Raw genomic sequence first — 17,130 nt, 5'->3', positions numbered from 1 at the left:
GAACTAGGTGAAAAGAAATACGATCTGTCGTGGACTTGATCACCCTCTGAGTGTTCCTAGTTCCTAACGTGGAACTTGTATATGGAGCTGTCAGTCCTTTTCCTGTCGTGATTATCACAGTACTCCCTAGTAAAGTGACAGCGACATCTATCAAAAATGAAATATTTTTAAGGTGTTATTAACTGTAGTAAGAGTAAGTATTACTATAGAAGAACTTTGGTTATGGTTATTCTTCAATCAAAACTGTAATCATGGCTCATTAGTAGTAGTGGTCCTTAAGGTATGTGTTTTATCTTTTGTTGGTCTTTGAGAAACAGATGCTGTTTTGCGTAGAGTGACAGTTTACTTAATATGGAGTTTGCATGTGTAACGTGCTTATATTCTCTCGATTTACATTAGTCGAGTACTACAGTAGTGACTTACAAAGCGGCTGGATGGTTGCAGCACATCGCGTTAATGGAGAAACGTTTGTCGTGAACAACCTGAGACCAGACTCTTGCTATGCTTTCTTAGTGCGGGCAGAGAATTCCCATGGGTTAAGTGTCCCGAGTGAGGTTTCTGATGCCGTGTGCACTCTTGGTAAGTTTAACCTGATCTAAGATTTTAACTTAGAAGAATGGTTTTTCAAAAGAAATAATTCATATTTAGGCTTAGTTTGCTTAATTATGCAAGTGAGCTTTTAGTTTCCTTTACTGTCAGTTCTCTGGAAGTTATGTTCTAAATAATGTTACTTCAGGATTATAAGTACCAGTCAAAAAAAACCTCTTCATTACTTCTATATCTTTCTTGTATGTTTTGTTTCCACATAAAATTTTGTTCATTTATCTCTCAACTTTCTTATTACTATTTAAAAACATCCCTAATGATCGTTCTCTTATTTACTTAACTGTTTATACTTGCCTAATTGATTGTATTGATTTTATAATAGGATGTGTAGCCATGAGGAAATTATGTTTAAGACACTATAATTCTAGAATGTTGTCGTGCATTGGTTAAAAGTATTTAAACGGTGGGTAATGCCATGTAAATATCTTCTCTTTAAAATAGTCCTACCAAGTCACTAGGAGTCAAAATAACCGTCGATATCACAATCAATGAATAGTATGTTACAAATAAACTCACAATGTAGCTGTTCTACAGTACTCATGCATTTGATGTTTGTTTTTTTTTAAACTCATTTGAGACCACATTTTTGTATACTTCATACTGCGCGTGTAACATGTTTCTTCCAGGCTTGCCATCGTATATACTACCTGAATATGACCTTGAAGAAGCGCGTAACTACCTTAGCAGCAGCACTGTCAAGTTGAAAGATGCTCGGGCAGTAAGCTCAACAGCTGTAAAGCTTATGTGGGAGGTTGGTCTGCTGTAGTGATCTCAAGTATTAAACCTTGCTTTATTAGCTGTAAATTATGTTGTAGTTTTTATCACTTCTGTGTGAAGAAAGTTGCACTTTGATTCAGTTTGCTCCAGTTATTAGCTAGTGATTAATTATATTCAACTATTGGAGCTTTCATGGTTGTGACTAGAACTCAGTTAAAATCGAGTCTGAATAATAAACAGTCGTTATATCTCTATTACTCTGGATACATTTAAAATTGCTTGAAAATTTAATTGTTATAGTAAAGTCCAAATAATGGATGTATTTTTCACATGCACTCCTGTAATACAGAATGTTAAAGTATGGTACATGTTTTTAATATAAGCAAGTTGAGCCCCACTTGTGTGTAAACTATTCATTCACAAAAGTATAAATACCTACACAAAATTAACTCTCTTAGTTGGCAGCTTAACTTGTGTTTGTATGTATAGTTTAAGTGGTCGTACATGGACATAAGAACATCTGAAACGTGCAGTTCACATGTTGAAGTGTCGCATGTTACAAACAAATGAAAACAGGAAATGCAGTGTAAAAATTTCCTTTTGAAATTAATTAATTAAAACTTGCTTTAATACTGTGATTAACTGTGTCTTGATGCTATATTTATTGATATACCATGATAATAAAATAACATCATTAAATTTTGAATGTATCAAATGGTCATGACATGTACACACCCACCTGTGTACATCCAAAGGGTTAACATTCTGTGCAAACATTTCAAACCAATTTAGTCGCAACTAATCATGTGAAAACAGCGTCTTGGATGACTGATTAGAGTTAGTGCTCAGAGCTAATATATTTCGTAAATCAGTACGAATACAGTTTAACTCCTCTAAGTGGCCACTCCTCAGATTCGGTCACCCCTTGAAAGCGGTCATTCAATCACAGTCCCTTTTGTGTTTACATAATCCCTAGTTATGTACAGTGAAACCCCTCTAATCAGGCCAGTTTGTCTCAGTCCCGAAGGTGGCTACTTTAGAGGGGTTCCACTGTATTATTAAAATATTTTCATTTGCTTGTAATCCTATGAAGCACAAAGTGTTTTTTATTCTACAGCCATTAAGACAGGGTGAGAATCTAGTGTCGCCAAGTAAGCCAATTGGTTTGTTTTGTAACATAAAATTCTGTTGATTAAAAATGTACAGTTTTTATGGTTTGTTTCTTTTAATATGTATTCACATATAACTTTTGTACTGTATTTTATCCTACAAAAATAATGAATGTATTATATAACACCAAATAAGGACAATTTAATTAATAAGCCACATGTAGGGGCTTGCGAGTACACAACTCCTTATATTACATAGAATTGATGTATTTGTGGTGCACAATTTCATGGTAATCTGTGGACATTTTGGGTTCTTGCACCAAAAATTTTCAGCAGGGATCACGTGTATCCTGTGCACGAGTTTTTAATATGAGGTGTGATCAAATGTCTCCTTGTGCACAAGAGAAATTCTGCTCTATTTTAAAAAAACAATACATTTGATAACACAGGTTTCCTTGCTATTTCCCTATATCTCCTTATAAAACACAATCATTTTATAATTTTTCATTTTTTATCTGATTTCTTCTTTGTTATTATAATTATTTATTTATTTCTTGTCTGTTTCTGATCTTTGATGAAACATGATAACCTGCTAATGTGATATTGGCTCATTTCTTTTATGTGATTTCTGTTGAAACATGACAACTTGCTGGTACAATACTAAATATCCCACTATATGATCTTTGTTAAAACGTGACAACGTGCTGGTACAATACTAGATATCACATTATATGATATTTGTTAAAATGTGACAACTTGCTGGTACAATACTAGATATTACACTATATGATCTTTAAAACGTGACAACTTGCTGGTACAATACTAAATATCCCACTATATGATATTTGTTAAAACGTGACAACTTGCTGGTACAATACTAAATATCCCACTATATGATATTTGTTAAAACGTGACAACTTGCTGGTACAATACTAGATATCACACTATATGATATTTGTTAAAATGTGACAACTTGCTGGTACAATACTAGATATCACACTATATGATATTTGTTAAAACGTGACAACTTGCTGGTACAATACTAGATATCACACTATATGATCTTTGTTAAAACGTGACAACTTGCTCGTACAATTCTTGATATCACACTATATGATCTTTGTTAAAACGTGACAACTTGCTGGTACAATACTAGATATCACACCATCTGATCTTTGTTAAAACGCGATAACTTGCTGGTACAATACTAGATATCACACTATATGATCTTTGTTAAAACGTGATAACTTGCTGGTACATTATTGGTTCATTTCTTCCTATACAACCTTAATCCTAACTAATTTGAGGTTGGCCAATGTTGTTGTAAACCAAGAATTGTTTCCATCCAAGTGGCTGGCCTAGTCTACAATCATATAGGACAAACTTGTTCAGTGTTGAGGATAATAACTGGATAATTTGTTATCTAATCTTTGTTAACTCATGAGAACTTAACTATTAAAATACTGCCTCATTTCTTATTTGATTTCTTTTAAAACATTACATCTTGTTAGTACAATACCAGTACATTTCTTATGTATTTGACCTTTATTAAAGCATAGAATCTCCTATTAGAAACACCAGCTTACTGCTTTTCTGATGTTCAAGTTTCTAGATCAACAAGTTTCTTATTTCATTTTGGTTTCTTGCAACATAAGATTTCAAGTATAGTCTTTGTTAACACTTACACAAAATGACAAACTAATAAAAAAAACAGCTGTGAACATTACAGAAATGTTTTATTTGCAGTTTAAGAAACACTCGGTTACAGGTAGTTTTTGATTAACGTGTTTATTACATGGCAACTCGTCTTGAATAATTTTGTTATTGCTCAAGTACAAAACGTTCACGTGGAAATCTTTGTGAAAGATAATATTTTTAAACTGTGACATCAGAATTTGTCAATGGTTAAACATCTTAATGAAGTAAATTGTGACATACAAGTTCTCTCTATAGATTCAGGGTAACCTGAGGTACATTGAAGGCTTCTACATACGATTTCGTGACACTAGTGGTGGATCACAAAAATACAACATGGTCACAGTTTTGAATGGTGCTGTGACCTCTTACATGCTGACTGACCTCAGAAAGTTCACCAAGTATGAATTTTTTCTTGTTCCATTCTACAAGAGTGTAGAAGGTTCACCGAGTAACTCCCATAGTGTCCAAACTCTAGAGGATGGTAAGAATAATGTGTGTTAAAACTTACAGTATGTGTAATTATGAGTAAGTGAGTAATTGTGGAAGAAGTTAAGCTACTTCATACACTGATATTCTTACAAAGTGTTGGTCAAATGTAATAACTACATAGTTTAATCACTTTTAGCTAGACATACATTTAATGGTATTTCAAATTCAACCTTTATTTATTAATAATGTGTTAATGTTGATGTCAATATTTTATTAAATACTTCTAAACTTCTTTTTTTTTAAATATAGATATGTTTATCTAATTTTGTTTTTATTTAATTGTAAAAGTGCACAATGGTAGGTATGTGCCTTACCTACCACAAAAACAAACATCAAATTTTAATAAGTGACTAAGCTTTATAGGTTACTGCTGAGCTGATTGAGAGGGGCTTATATAAGTAAACTGATTTAGAAAAAAATGTTTGATTCTGAATTACCCAGGTAATTTCAAAATTAATGTACTTATGTGTATTTTCACTATTCAAACAAGTTTTATTGAATGATTATTGTTATTCAGCTATCCCTTGCAATTAAAAATCCACAGTCATTTGATCTCCAACATTGTAACATCTTCTGATAATTTATAAATGGTTTACAGGTTACCTTTTACAGTTTACCTTCTTCATTATCATCAAACAATATCAATTGTATTTGTATGTGTATTTTCTTGAAGTTTCAAATGTATAACTCATCACTTGAAATCCATAGGTAATTTGTTTCAATTTCAAAATTAATTTTTCCCATGCTTTAAATACTAAGGTTCTATTTTCATTATAAATTAACAGACTAAACTTTGAACATGTCACATTTTTACGGTAAGTTTACAGACTTAAAACTGTAAAATCTGGGGTTTATTCCTTGTGGTGGACACAGAAGTAAACCCAATATGGCTTTGCTTTAAAACAAACAGCATATCTTTCTATCTTAGTTTTTACTGTCTTTGTAGTACCTTCAGCACCACCGGACAATCTTCGAGTGCACTTGAAAAACTTAACAGTTGCTGAGATATCCTGGTCTTCTCCTTCTCCTCAACACAGGAATGGAATTTTACAAGGTTATAATGTAAGCAGGAAACTCCTGTTTTCATGTGAAATGTATTCAGTATTTATTGTTTGTGGAAAGGTGCGAACATATGACTTAGGTGCTGCCCATAACCATAAGGTGAACATTGTTTTATTTAATTGTATGAGTTTAAGGAGATTAGTGGCTCTCTTTGGAAGGTAAATATATGTAATGTAGCAGCAGAGTACCTATTGACAGAAGATGTAATGTTTAATTAAAATAACTTTATTTCTTTTATTTCTACTAGTTCTTGATGAATATAATGAACATTATATTGTTTTGTATATTACTGTGACATTCTAAAGCACATGAAGGGGGAGACATTCTTTTAGCCACTATTCCAGGTTCCTTCCAGTTTCTTCCACTTCAATACCATATAATTTTACAGAGGAATATTGTTTAGAATGTAAGCACAAGAGTGTTTACTCAGTCTTAAGTGAATATGATAGATTGATATAAATGTTAATATTTTGTAATTCTAACCAAGCTTATTCAATAGCTAAAGCAATATAGGAAATCCATAACGTAGCATGATAAATAATCGTTTAGGGTTACGGTTGTTTGTTTGCATCTGTTGTCAAGCCATTTCAAATATAATATTTCACCTGAGCTCAAAAAATGGGTTTTCTTTACTTGTGCTGCCCTCTATTTGTACATATTTTTGCTTTCCACTTGCCTTGATACTCTCACCTACCCTTTTGTGTTTCTAAATGAAGGTGCTGTATGATATCATGAAAATAAGCATGTGACAACCCTCCACCAATAGGAGCATGTCACAACTCCCTCTATGCAGCTTAGCTCAGAATCTCATCTTGATTGGCACTCTTGGTGTTAAGATATGCTTTTTGCTCACACATTACATATTTTTTAATCAGTTCATTTTTTTTAATAGTTTTTATTTACATTTGCTACCCTTGCATTCTGAAAATTTAACTACTTCACAGCAACAGTACGAGTCTTATTTCAGTATGTGACTCTTCATTGCTCCTCTTTGGAAGTTTTTTTCCTTCCACTTTCAGTTGAAATGCATTTGGATTTTCATGTTACTACTGCTAATACTGCTGTTTCTACTACAGCTAACCTTACTAAATAATAAAAATATTTAACTATTGTGGTTTTTGGTTTCCTATTGTTAGTGGTAAAGATGTTATGGCTTCAGCTTGTCGAGAGTTGGTTACCTTTATGAGGGGTTTTGATTTACCTGTAGGTTCTTCTCTCATGCATTTTCCAGGGTTATCTGAACATAATGATGTGGATTTTGACAGCCTGTTTCCTCCCTTTTTCCAGTGTCTTTCCTGGAATTAATAAATCAGATATGTTTTGTCTTTGTTTTCTCTTTCCGTTTGGAGTGAGACAATTTCAGGTCAGTATTGTTCTTTCCATTCACAATATATCCGGATTAATGTGAAGATGTTTTCAGATGGATTATGTTTGGAGCCAGTATGCTTTAACCACTGCATAATATGGCTTTCCATATGTCTGAATTTCCTTGTTTGAACTTCTAGTAGCTGCATTCTCTTCTGCTTTTATGAGGTTTGGATCCCAATACTTTGGTAATTTTTTTCCAACCTCTTTATTTTCTCCCATATCTATATCATGCTATCTTACCTCCTGTGTTCTATTTCCTCATTTGCCTTCCCATTTGTCTCAGTTTTTTCCCATGTTCCTCCCCTTCCTTTTCATTACTAGTGCCTATTACATAGGTCTCTGGGGCTACCCACTGGTTTGTTTGTTGATGCCTTTGGCACTCCTGGTGGTCTTGGTGACTGCATGGGGTGGGGATATCTGCAACTGTTGATGCCTTCATTTCTTCCCTGATTTGACTCCGAGAAGCTTTCATTGCTCGTTATTGTGCAGTCTCGTCAGTTACTTTTCACATCACAAGATTCCACTATGACTTCACTTCTCTGGTAGTTCTCACCCAATCATTCCTTCTGCCTTTTCTATCCCCAGTGCCCTACTGCCCTCCCTCCATGGAAACTCTCTGTCATCATCAATGCCCATAAACTTCCTCCCTTTGAGACTATGTCATCCTGTTCCTTATATTATTTATTCTTACAGACCTGTTTTCTCCTTCTCTTGGTGTGTGGACATTATTGTTTGTATTTGTCATCCTCTAACCAGATTGGTCGCACAACATTAGCGGTACTTGAGGTTATATTTGCTTTCATTTCCTTTTCACACCTTTACCGAAGAAGGTTGAAATGTTGTTCGTTCCTCTACTAGTGCTTTCTCTATCCATACCAGCTGTTTTTAAATATATAATTTTCTCTCTACAAGTAGGTTTTCTCATTATCATGGATGTCTATTCCAAGTATCCTCCCATCCAATCTCTCACCTTACCACGTTTCTGGCTGCTCAATTCTATCATCTGATAGGAAACATAGTTCATCTCAGGATTTCTGAAAGATGATTCTTGCCTCCGCTTCTCGTGTCTTTACTGGTACTCAATCTCAAAGTGATTTGGAGTTAAGCTGCAGGAAGGAAGTCAGCTGCACTGGAAGTAGTATCATGCTCCTGTTAATGGAGGGTTGGCACAGGCTTATTTTCCTGCTGTCAACATGATGTCATGTTGCCTCACATGATAATGATGGGTGAGAAATATCAAGGGTAGTGACGAGTAAACATTTTCACATGTAGAAGTTGGGAACAGCTATTCTGTGAGAGAAGGTAATAATCTATCAGAAATACATTATTAGTACAGTGAAATATAAATTTTTATTTTACCGTTTTTTTAATAATATCGAAAATGGATGGAATGACTTCAGAACTTTAAATATAATGGTATTTATGTTTCAATTTTTAATGATTTATACATTATTCGGAATCTTTGCAACTAATATCGCAGATTTCCAAACAAGTGGGTGGATTAGTAGTGTAGAATAACTGATTTGTAATGTGGGTGGGGGCCTATAACTGCACAGATAAGATCATGCGAAACTGTGGGATTTCATAGATTGAATCTGTAGTTTTTAAAATTTATTTTTTTAAAAGGAATTATAACTTCTGTAGTTATTTATTCTTAACAATATCGATATTAACATTTGTTTGTCTGCTTTTTAGGTTCATATCCTAAAAAATACCTCTCAAATGCATTCAAATATCAGCACCAATGCCACCACAACCTTTATTACTGTGTACAATCTCACAGCAGGTCATAATTACAAAGTTAAAGCAGTGGCCTTTACATCTGTTGGAATTGGACCATTCACTGCACCAGTGAAACTAGTTACAGGTACGTGATCAGAAATTAATAAAAAGCATTTTCAACAGAGTAAATCAAATTTTCTCGTAAATAACATTATTTAAGGTAATTATTTCAATCTCTAGTTTTATCATTGGTTAATAAGATATAAATGTCTGTTTATTTTAAAGGATGTAGCTTGAATATGATTTATTTACTAAGCTATGCTTTCCTAAAATTATCAAACTATTATGTAGTCTTAATAAAGTCGTACACATAACCATTAACAAAATAAACTTGGTAAGTCAATAACTAATCCAAATAAAAATGAATTTATGTCATCCGGTACAATCACAGTAATAAATCAATAATACAACCTCATTGCAGATTTTAGCTACTTGAATGATGTACCTGATAACGGTCCAGCATCTACATCTATCACTACTTCTATTCACGATACTCTCCAACAACCGTGGTTCATAGCTCTTATTGGTGGTCTCTTGTGTTTGTTATTGTCCATCTTCTTCGTTGCTCTGTTCTTGTGTCGTCGCATGGCCTGGAAGAAGGCTTTAGAAGCTCAACTTCCTGGTGAGGGTGAACACTTGTTTCTTGTTCATCTGAAAATGTAAAAAATGCATCTGTTTAATAGTAAAGTTTAATCTAAAAAATGTTAGGTGTCTCATTATTCACTAATGCCATTTGAAAGTGTTTTTAGTATGCCTGATGAGCAACGTTTCAAGCCAAGCATCTATAATGATTTAAAGATTCTGTTTATGGAACAGATGTGTTAAGACTAATTACTACTCATCTTAGATTTCTTTTTCTTCCTTGAATGTTTTTTATTTAAATGTATTGTTCAGTGAATAAGATTAATGTAAGAGAGCAAACTGTGTAATTAAACACTGCAAATTATTGTGTGTGTGTGTGTGTATATATATATATATATATATATATATATTATTTATTTGAGATTAACAAAAAGTTGACAAATAGAAGACTTGCTTTGGTTAACATGAAAATTTAGCAACAGTCGTACAGAGGTTTCAGTGTGTTGTATTAAAAAGATTTTGAGTATAAGCAAATCGCATGACACTCGCAGCTCCTACAGGGTGTTCGGAAAGTCACTGTGCAGTTTTGTAATCATATTTCCTTCAGTCTATTTCAAGCCAGCAACTGATATCGGTATTTAGAAACAAAATAAGAAGGATCCAGGCCTGTATTGATGCCAATGGGGGTCACTTTCAACATTGTTTATAATTGTCATTCATATTTACCTCCTGTATTCTATATTGAAACATGTCTGTTAATAAATATATAAGTGCACAGTCACTTTCTGAACACCCTGTATAAAACTGTTATGGAATTCCATATATCATGATTTTAATAAAGGGTGTATAACAGTCCTCTCCTATGCAAAATATCACACATAGGATGTGTTCATATAAAGGAGTTAGAATCTCCAAATTAAGGACATCGTCTTTTACTTAATGGCATTGGAAAATAGTGAAATGTTGACCAATTTGGAGCATCTTTACTGAATTTCCAGGCCCAGCATGGCCAGGTGGGTTGAGGCGTTCAAGTCGTAATTCGAGGGTCGCGGGTTCGAATTCCCGTCGCACCAAACATGCTCGCCCTTTCAGCCATGGGGGTGTTAAATGTAACAGTCAATCTCACTATTCATTGGTAAAAGAGTACCCCAAGAGTTGGCGGTGGGTGGTGATGACTAGCTGCCTTCCCTCTAGTCTTCCACTGCTAAATTAGGAACAGCTAGTGCAGATATAGCCCTCATGTAGGTTTGCGTAAAATTCAAAAATGAACAAACTGAAATTCCAATCATTCTCACGAGACTTATCCATCTTAGGTAACTTAGAGAGGTCTTAAATTCATATAATTAGTTAATAAAGTGTAACTTTGAAATTCAGTTTAAAAATATATAGATTCAAAGTTATTTTAAATAATCCTACCAAATAATACAAAAAACTATATATACACAAAAATCGAGTTCCTAATTTCTCACAACAAAATACCTAATGATATCAGTAGCTCTTAATATTACACAGCTAACCAGTATAGAAAACCTGAATTTGTTTGTAACCAGCACAGCACCCTGTTCTCTTCCATTACAGTTATATACAGTTTTGTGTAGATTTATTAATTTCTATAGCAAGTAAGCATGAATGTTTTCTTTCCAGTTGCAGTCCATAAAACTGAAGATGTGAGGTAAGACAAAGCATTGATAAAGTGTTTGTTTTGAAAATATTGAACATGACAAAAACATGCAATTTTTTGTACAAGTTAGTGACACAGTCAATAAACATCAAGTACCTAATGAATTTATGATTAATTCAAACTGATTCAGAGGTTATTACAGATATAACAAAAATTGGAATTTTCAAATTAGCAAGGAATTACAGTAACACCTGGTATTTCTTTACTAACACTTTAATAAAATCATTACCATTCTGTGGTTTTCTGGTTCTCCGTCTGTTTACTCTCTGGTGCTAACACATCAAGCAGGGCTGGGGTCAGCAGCCATGAGGCTTTGTGGATTAATCACACTTGGAATACTTCTGATGGCAAAACTGAACAGAACATTAGTGAATCTAAACTACTAAACAGAGAGAACTCGGCAGGTGATCTCAACTATGCCAGGTAATGAAACAAAATATATTCTTAACACAGATCAGGCTGTATTTTACTTTTAGATACACTAATTATCTTTCATAACAATATACTTTCTTTCCCCCCTACTCTGAGTCTGAAGCTTTATTTATTTATTTGAGATTTAATCTATTTTGATTAATGCATCTATAAAGGTTTCTAAAAACAAATCTAAGATAAATTATTGCAAACCACATTTTTACTTAGTTTTGTATACTAATATAATGGTTGTGAGTGAAAATATAATCCTACTTTTAATATCCACGTGTATTCATACATTGTTCAGTTGCTCTTTATGTGATTTAAATTAGGTGACCTTCCAGAGATTTACACATTTGTATATTTTAGCTTTAGTTTAATGATATGTTCTTTAAAATGTGTGCAGTGTGTATCATAGTTGTGGGAAGTGTACAAAACTGAAACACTTTTTTAGCATAACGTAAAACGCACAAATATTTTAAAACCATTTAAAGGCTTGGTGTACGTCTCTGTGACTTGAACACGTTTGAAGTATAAAGTTCAGTTGTATTAGCATTGAATCTTCTTTCTTTTCAAGAATTTATTACTTAATGTTACAAAATTGTATTCATCGTATCATCTGAAAGGAAGCGGTTTTATTGCCAGGAATATAATGTATCGAATCTTTTTGTATTTGGTATTTTGAACAACAAATTAATTAAGCTGTATATGCTAATGTAGCATTCATTGCAACATTAATTCCATTAGAAATAAACTAAGAAAAATTTGGTAATACTTTTTAAGGCATATTTGTAGTCCTGTTCAGAATGCTTTGTTATACAAAGACCCATTACCATACCTAATGTGTTACATTATTTGGGATTTTCTTGTATTTAGTATTTCTGTCACAGACCTCGAGTGTGTAAATGTGTAGTGAAGGAAAATAATTAATAATAATAATTATTTTGTGAAATATAAAAACAAAACCGTCAGGAAAAAGCTGGAAATGGTTACATTGAGAGAATGTATTATAATACTTTTTTACAAATATTTATGTAAAACATTATTAACTGCACAGTTTGTTTTTCCATAGTGTCTACTCTCCTCTTCAATATGAAGTCAATGGTCCTGACTACGCTGAAGTCGATTCCCATAATATGACAACGTTCTATACGAGAGGAACATCTGTTCCTACTCCTTATGCAACAACAACGTTGATTAACCACTCGCCCTACAAAGGTCACACTAGATCAGTAAGAGTATTATTTAAACATTTTTATTCAGTTGGTGTTTTATTTTTAATGAAAACATCGCAAAGCTTTTGAAAAACAGTGTAGTTATGTTTCAGAAATGTATAATGTTTATTGACTTGTTTTTTGCAATTTTCACAACCACAGACAAAGTTGCTAAACCTCAGTTTAGTCTTGTATTATTAAGTGGGAGAAACAGTTTATGAGAATATGTGTCTCATCTGGAGTTAAGCCTAGATTTATGATTTGGTGCAGCAAGTTCGTGATGTGTATTATTTCTATATTGGGAAGGTCTGAACCCCGATAAAATTCTGATGATGTAGAACAATCTCTTGGTAGCTTTGTGGTAAGTCTGAGAATTGGGTTTTGATACCTGTGGTAGGCAAAGAACAGATAACTTATTTCGTAGTTTTCTACTTGATAGCAAGCAATTATTTCAAACATAAAGTTTTTATGTGATTCAATGGACATTGGAAAACAAGCTCCTCTGAAGATTGTTATTACCATTAATAATAAAAAAAAGGAATTTATAAAGTTATTTCAAAAAATGTTCTGATTCAATGGACATTGGAAAAACAAGCTCCTCTGAAGATTGTTATTACCATTAATAATAAACACAGGTGTAGCAATTGTAGTTTTTACATATTGATTTTGGTTGATATAAATTTACTAGTAAAGAAGAACTGGCAGGTAAATGAGATGTATTTTCATATTCAAATTGCAGAGGAGGGTGAGGCATATGCCCTCTTTGTTTCTAAGGTTACATGCCTCTTCACCAATAAACACTAATAAAAAAAGAAAACAAGTTGCTTATAATTATAATCTTGTATCTTTACATTATTAGGAAGTTATTAATAGCATTTATGTCTTGGGTTTATTTCAGAATCCTAAGTCAGAAAGTGAATATTGTGAGTACAGCTCACTTGTACTGAATATTCAGTTACTAGAGATTTCCAATTCGTTATGCATGTGTTTCTCACTAAAGTTATATATAAAGATATGCAGACCCATGCATATTTTGCTAATGTTCTGATTTTTCACACCTTTCAATGGTTTACAGATAAATGACCAACACAGTAGTGGAGCATCTGATGACACAAGTCGGAAATCTGAAAGAAATGTTGATATTGAGCCTTTTAAAATGGCAGAAGGTAATATTACAATAATTTAGCAGTTAATTTACAATTAACTCTTTAAGTTTATGTATCACATTTTCTTTACTCCTATTTCACAAGTGATTTGATTGAATTAGATATTTTATAACGAACCTGCTGCTGTTAGAAACTGTACTTGGAATTTTAACTCTAGAATTTAGGGATAATGCTAATTAATATATAATTTATAACTTGACAAAAACACATGCAAAGTATATCCATAAGATATTATCATATAAGAAAGTTGATTTAATAAAATGTAATTTCAAATATTACTATATTTTTACTGTTAAAATCAGTCTGATGTGGCCAGGTGGTGAGGGTGCTCTACTTAAAACCTGTGGTTGTGGGTTTGAATCCCAGTTTCTCTAAATATGCTCACTTTTTCAGCTACAGGCCTGTTACAGTGTGACTGTCAATCCAGCTATTTAATTGTTCATAGACGAGTAGCCCAAGAGCTGGTATTAGATGGTTACAACAAGCTGCTATTCTTCTAGTTTTTCACTGCTATATTAGGGTTAGCACAGATAGTCCTCATTAATTTTTTTAAAATATGCTACAAATGAAATGCAGAAAGAAGTTGACATTTTAGAAAAACATTACTGATTTCACTAAATCTAGAAATATGCAAGTTTGATCTTTGAAACCATTATTTATTTGTATCGTTTAGAACGTTATATTTTTGCTGTTCTAGATCATTTTATTGAACAGGGAAGTCAAGCAAGTGAGTCAGGAAGCTGTGCAAAAGGTACTCTTTGTAAGTCTGCCTCAGTGTTTTATTATAAAACGATATTACAACAAATTAAGTTGTTTTTATTTCTTAACTTGCATTCAGGTGTTTTTTTATGGATTACACAAGAAAAATAAACAGTAATTAACTTTTATCCTAAGGGTTGTAAGTTTGTTGGAAAAGGCTTAAATCAAAACGTATGGTAAAAATGAGAAACGTTTGTCTGCAGTTGTTATTAGACTTCCTTGAATATCAGTCAGTGCTGAAAACTTTAAAAATTAATAATATTGAAATAACTGACTTAGCTGCTTTCTCATATAGACATTGGATCAGACGGACTTTTTGCATTTTTACAACTAACATATTATGTCTAAGTCTCTAGGTCGCTATTATTATGTGGAATAAAGTATTGTAGTATAAACATTTCGTTCAAATGCTAAACTTTGAGTTAGTGAGGTTACATCAGATTTAAATTTTTTTTTCCAGAATTTTCAACCCATTAATAAATGTTTAGTAAATGATTATATATTTATTCAGCAAATACAAGGAATGATGGAAAACAAATAGTAGTAAATAACACAAAGAAAATTCAAAAAAAGTTTAAACTGACCAGTGGTCACTTAATTTAAGCTCATTGAAACTTAAAATCCAGGAGTTTCTCTCCTCTCAAATCCCCAAGAATTCATCTTTGTGTATACTTTTAAAACTACTAATTTTATGCCTAGATGAACATGGAGCCCCAGTGAAGAAAAAAAGGCTTAAAGCAGTGCGAGCTAACCCTAATGTTCCTAATGTAAACTGGGCTGATCTTATCCCACCACCCCCTGGTTGCCCACCAAGTGAAGCAAGCTCTTCTGTTGGAGTTTCCTCCCTGCATAAGGGACCGTTTGTTAAGTCACAGGTAAGATTTCTTTCTTATATCAAAATTTACTTCCTTATAGATACAGAAATATATATCAATTAGTTATTCTGTTAATCCTTAAGTCAACTTCAAATCATACCCTGAAAATTTTACACATTTTACAAAATCTGAGTGAAAGTAAAATTTGTTGACAAATTTAATTTCTTTGCATTTAGCAGAAAAATAATTTTATTAATAAGTTGAAGTATGGGAACTAGCTACTTTTAAAATATAATACAATTTTTTTTTTCAGTACTGAAAGTGATAATGTTAAGATTACCAAGACATAGGTTCTTTTGACAGTGTAACAAGTTGTTCTGCAAAGGTTTTGTATTACTTAGTTTCCAGAATTTCAGATATTTTGGCAAGAGCAAAGCTAAGAAAAAAAACATAAATTGAACTACCTAAATGTTACACACAGCATATACCACATCCTTATTGTGCTTTAGACAATCCAAACCTAGCGTTTGGAGATGATGACGAGAAATCCGCTTGAAATGAAAGTGTATCTCAGAATCGACGGTATTGGTATTAACACTTTTATTGAAAAGCAGAGAACAACGTTTTGACCTAATGATGACTTAAGAAGGTCGAAATGTTGTTCTCTGCTTATCAATAAAAGTGTTAATACCCATACCAGCTGTTCTGAGATTGTGTCTGGACAGATTACCTCATGCAATGGGATATCCAAGAGAGAGGTTACACTGTATTTTGATTCTTTGTGATCTTCATGCTTCGTTTTTGCCCAGAAAATGATTTGTTTTTGGACAAATCCTGATTCTTACTTCACTTGTCAATGAATCAGATATCTGTGTCCTGAGGTGTAAATGGACTTGTATGTGGTGATGAGACACAAGTATGGCAATGTTCTGGCTCAAGAGCACTGAAATAATACAGAAAAGAAACAATCCTAACAGAGTCTTTACCATTATTTTTAACAAGAAAATAATAATCGTAAAATTCGTGAAATAACTATTTGGTCTCTGAAGAATGGCCTTATTCACATCATATAATATTATTACATTATTCATAACTTACAATTGATATAATGTGCAATTATTATAATAATGTTTGTATTATGTTCAGCATGTTTAATTTTAGCTTACTTGGTATCCAAAATGGATGAGCAGGTATGGCTTAAAAAGTGGTACATAAAACCATAGGCACAAGATATATGTTGTATGTACATAAACTTTAACCCATGCTAGTACTTCTACTAAGTTTGAACATTTGTATAAGATAAACGATGGAATATTAGTTGTTTACTTATGCTTATAACTAAATGGGATGCCCTCTGTATGTCAAGGTCACATGGCCTTATAGTATCACAAAACTCTATTTTACTTTGTTTCCATGACAATATTATCAGTGAATTTTTAAGGCATTATTTATGCTGAATATTTGACTGACTTGATTGTTTAGTAGAATATAGAGTTCTTACCTTGTTTTTAATTTTTCCAATTAACTAAATTATTTGTCTTATTGCATAACCATAAGTATTCCAGTATTTCTTTTCTTTTCTAAATGCCCTTTTCAGTTTGCTCATAATGTTACAAAAGATTCACGTTAAAATGGAACTTGATCAAATATATCTAAAGTTTGGAAAGATGC

General features: G+C 32.7%; 1 long non-coding RNA gene and 1 pseudogene across 2 annotated transcripts in view; one reads left to right on the top strand and one right to left on the bottom strand.

Annotated features, from left to right (window-relative positions):
• LOC143222259 (roundabout homolog 1-like) overlaps positions 1-17,130 on the top strand; it is a 199,879-nt pseudogene that overhangs the window by 169,761 nt on the left and 12,988 nt on the right. Inside the window, exons 11-22 of the transcript XR_013012133.1 lie at positions 400-579; positions 1,233-1,357; positions 4,386-4,611; positions 5,566-5,681; positions 8,745-8,916; positions 9,253-9,453; positions 11,058-11,085; positions 11,383-11,517; positions 12,578-12,737; positions 13,795-13,885; positions 14,583-14,636; positions 15,344-15,519. The product of XR_013012133.1 is annotated as a roundabout homolog 1-like (transcript). The remainder of the gene's footprint in view (positions 1-399; positions 580-1,232; positions 1,358-4,385; positions 4,612-5,565; positions 5,682-8,744; positions 8,917-9,252; positions 9,454-11,057; positions 11,086-11,382; positions 11,518-12,577; positions 12,738-13,794; positions 13,886-14,582; positions 14,637-15,343; positions 15,520-17,130) is intronic.
• Positions 4,208-11,462, bottom strand: LOC143222262 (uncharacterized). Its single transcript, XR_013012134.1, has 4 exons — positions 11,324-11,462; positions 9,277-9,482; positions 6,883-8,339; positions 4,208-4,601 (listed from the first exon to the last, which is right to left on the bottom strand). It is a non-coding gene; the product is annotated as an uncharacterized LOC143222262 (long non-coding RNA).

This window comes from Tachypleus tridentatus, chromosome 1 (genome assembly GCF_004210375.1).
Source record: "Tachypleus tridentatus isolate NWPU-2018 chromosome 1, ASM421037v1, whole genome shotgun sequence".
Lineage (NCBI taxonomy): Eukaryota > Metazoa > Arthropoda > Merostomata > Xiphosura > Limulidae > Tachypleus > Tachypleus tridentatus.
This window is presented reverse-complemented; position numbering and strand designations above follow the sequence as displayed.